Source organism: Helianthus annuus, chromosome 3, assembly GCF_002127325.2.
Source record: "Helianthus annuus cultivar XRQ/B chromosome 3, HanXRQr2.0-SUNRISE, whole genome shotgun sequence".
Lineage (NCBI taxonomy): Eukaryota > Viridiplantae > Streptophyta > Magnoliopsida > Asterales > Asteraceae > Helianthus > Helianthus annuus.
Genome location: NC_035435.2, coordinates 146948168 through 146952727, shown reverse-complemented (window position 1 = coordinate 146952727; position 4560 = coordinate 146948168).

The window sequence follows — 4560 nt, the reverse complement described above, 5'->3', positions numbered from 1 at the left end:
ACCTGAAAATCTTCTTCCCCAACCTCCCTTCGTTCCTTTTAGTGCGATATCGATAATAAGAACTACTAATTTGGGAGTTGTAAGGGTCAAACGGAAGAAGACTGACAATGATCGACCAACAATCGAAGAAGATGAACAGTAACACACACACAAATTTTTCACATGTGATATTCAATTTTCCACATGCGATTCTACACACCCCATGCCATTTTTCACATTACCCAATGCTAGCCATTTTTTCACATGCGATATTCAATTTTCCACATGCGATTCTACACACCCCATGCCATTTTTCACATTACCCCATGCCATTTTTTCACATGCGATATTCAATTTTCCACATGCGATTTTACACAACCCATGCTATTTTTCACATTATCCCATGCTAGCCATTTTTCACATGCGATATTCAATCTTCCACATGCGATTCTTCACAACCCATGCCATTTTTCACATTACCCCATGCCATTTTTTCACATGCGATATTCAAATCTTCCACATGCGATTTTGTCCATCTACACACCCCATGCCATTTTTCACACTACCCCATGCTAACCATTTTATCACATGCGGTATGTATTGAATTCGCACCAGATCTGCACCTAATCGAACGGCTGGGATGATCGCGTACGTATCGTACGATAAGCGCATTTGTATTTTACTCTTTACCTATATATATATATATATATATATATATATATATATATATATATATATATATATAGGGAGCTGCTAAAATAGAAACCACCTCCAGTTGTAAGAACCGTGAAAACCACTCTCCACCAATCAGATTACAACAACAAAAAGGGTGTTTTGGTCATTTACTCCCAAATGTCTAATCTTTCTCTCTCTTCATTTAAAGCACTGTCTCTTTATCTACCTCTCTCTTCTCTCCTCTTTCATCTCATTTTATCCCCAAGAATTCACTTCTTTCTAAGACCATGAGGATCTACAACACCAATTACCGTCTTTTAATTACGGGCATTACACTTCAGGTATTGAAAATGATATCATCATTCTATATGCTTTTTTTAGTGGTACTGTAGTTGTTAGTAAACTTAATTTTTATGCATGATAATGAGGGTCATGAACATTATCAGGTTGTTCAATTCTTTTGTTTTTGTTTTTTTGATCAGCTACAAAAATCCTCTGAACAACAAGAAACCCAAATCAGAACTCTCTCACTCTCGTAGCACCTACCACCGAAGTGAGCTCCGGCTGCCGACAACCCCCCCTTCTCCGACAACGACGCACCTAAACCCCCTCTTCTTCTTCGGTGAGACCACCGGCGACGGCGAATGGAGATGGTCGGAGTTTTAGAGCAGGTTTGATGGTGGTCGCCGGAGGTGATCAGAGATGGTAATGGTATTGCAGGTGGTGGCTATGGTGGTTGTTGTTGGTTACCTGAGGTGAGAAGGATGGTCGGAGAATGGCGGTGGTCGGCGGTGAACGATGGCCATCGGAGAAGATGACCGGGGGAGTGACGATGAACGACGGGCGACGACTGCAGTAGAGGTGATGAAGATACCGTCGCAAATTGTAAGTGGTATCATCCCCAAATTGTAAGCATTTATAGTCCCAGTTCATGTATGGGGTCCGGTCGACAGCAGGCACAGGTCAAAGCTTGGTCGGGTTACTTCTCGGGTTTCGGCTCAGCAAGTTCGGGAGTTTCGGGTTTTAAGTTTGGTTCGGATTCTCGATTCAACAGATTCGGTTCAAGGGTCAAGCCTCGGGTCCAGTCAAACTTCGGTCAACAGATTATTCGGGTCAACGATTCGGGTCAACAGTCAAAAGTCAACGGTCAAACTGCTGGTCAACAGCAGTCAACCACGGTCAAAACCAGACCCGGTAACAATTTAAACAATGCGAAATTCTTGTTTATATAGTTATAGATTTTTAGTTATTCGCGACCCGAGCTCGAACCGACTGGATTAGAAATTTGTTATGTTTTGACATTTCGACGAAAACTATATATATTGATAATTGTGATTGGTTTATTGTTGTATTTTTAAAAAATAAATCGACACTTAGTTGTCGGGATTGTCCAAAAACAGAGGAAACTCTGCCTGATTTTCGAAAAATCCGTTATACGAAACATTTATACTTCGAACAGCGGTTTTGGGGGTGGCCCGACGGTGTTCACGGCGGTGGTGTTGGAGGTGGTGGCTGTGTGAGTGGTGGTGTCGTCGGTGTCGGAGGTGGTGGCTGTGTGAGGATAAAAAATATAAAATTTTTACGTAAAACGTAAACTTTTCAACGTAAAACGTAAACTAAAAACGTAAAACGTAAACTTTTTATCGTAAAACATAAAAGTTTACGTTTTACTTTTTAACGTAAAACGTAAAAATTTTAACGTAAAACGTAAAACTATAAAAATTTTACGTAAAACGTAAACTTTTATGTAAAAACTTTTTAATGTAAAACGTAAACTTAAAACGTAAAACGTAAACTTTTTAACGTAAAACATAAAACGTAAAACGTAAACTTTTTAACGTAAAACGGCGCGTAAAACCGGGCATAAAAAACAGCGCGTAAAAACACGGTCGCAAAAACGTCGTCAAAAAAATGGGGCGAAAAACGGGTCGTAAAAAAACCCATGTAAAAAACGGGGGCGTAAAAAAACGGCGTGTAAAAACGGCGCGTAAAAACGACGCGTAAAAACGGCGCGTAAAAACGACGCGTAAAAACGGGACGTAATAACGAGACCTAAAAAACGGGGCAAAAAAACGGCGTGTAAAAACGGGACGTAAAACACGGCGCGCTAAAAAACGGTGCGTAAAAAGTAAAAAGTTTAACGTAAAACGTAAAAAGTTTAACTTAAACTTTTTAACGTAAAACGTAAAAAGTTTAACGTAAAACGTAAAACGTAAACCTTTTTCTACGTAAGTTGTAAAACGTAAAAAACCGTGTGATAAAACGGCGCCTAATCAAGGGGCGTGAATGTGGCGCATAAAAACGCCGCAAAAAAAAAAAAAAAAACGGGACGTAAAAAAGGCTGCGTTAAAATGGGACGTAAAAAACGGCGCGTTAAAAAAATGACGGTTGAAAAAGCCGAGCGTAAAAAACGGCGTGAAAAAACGACTCATTAAAAAACGATGCGTAAAAACGGCGTGCAAAAACTGGCGCGAAAAAAAAATTGTCTTTGTTAAAAAAATATGAATTTAAAAATGTTTTTAATAAAAAAATATTTTTAAAAAATAAAAAGTAATATAATAAAACTAAAAAGTAATATAATAAAACAAAAAAGTAATTAAAAAATAATAAAGAGAAAAAGACAAAAAAGAGTTATTTTATTAAACTACCCTTTTTTATTAAAATATTAAAGACATAATAAGACAAAATGTATTTAATATTAATTTTTGTTACTTTTAATCTCATCCATCCATCTTGTTGATCTAAAGGCTAGAAAGTGGTTCCCATGGTTCTTACAACTAAAGGTGGTTTTCATTTTAGCGATCCCCAAAACTCCTTTTATTGCGAGAACCGCCCCCACCCAAAAAAAAAAAAAAAACCTAACCCCCCTCCCCCCAAAAGAAAAACCTAAACCCCCCTCCCCCACCCCACAAAAACCTAAACATCCCCCCCCCCCCCAAGCTAAAATGCTAAAAACTAAACCCTCAAAAAACCTAAAAAAAATCTTAAAAAAATAAAAAAAAAATCTAATTTTTTTAATATTTTTTATGCTCAAATCGCTACTTTTAGTGGCAAAAAAAAAAATTTTTTTGGCTTCGAAAAGTAGCGATTTTTATATAAAAAATATTAATTTTTTTTTTTGTGATTTTTAGCTATTTTTAGGCATTTTTGGTTGTGTTCACATTGGTTCTCGCGGTTCTCCCAATAAGAGGTGGTTCTCGCATGATCTTCTCCCTATATATATAGGGTAGGGATCCTGTACGTTAATCCAGAAGTGTGAGAAGTGTATTATAACAGTATATATAACACTATATAACACCATATAAACACCGTATAACACTATGTAACACCATATAACACCATATAACACCATATAACACTATGTAACACTATATGACACTATAAAACAATATATAACACTATACATCCATCATAGACATGCTATCAGACAAACTATAGTGTAATATTTGTTATATAGTGTTATATATAGTGTTATAATACATTTCTCACACTTCTGGATTAATGTATAGGATCCTCTACCTATATATATATATATATATATATATATATATATATATATATATATATATATAGGTAGAGGATCCTATACCTAAAATATATATATATATATATATATATATTTGCCTAAAAACATAAAAATAAAGATTATTATATATATTTTTTAATTGAAGGAGCTAGAAAAAACATATATATTTTCGAGTATTTGGAAAACCCAGTTCAGGTATTGGGAAAACCCGATTCTGGGTATTGAATTGGAACCAGTTATCGGATATAATCGAGTACAGATCGGTTCCGGTTCCGAGTTCGGTTTTTTGTCCTAAAATGTATACCCTATGCGTACCTTACGGGTGGGGTCGGTTCTTAGATACCCGGTTCCGGGTCTTTTTCCCGGGTACGTTTCCGGTT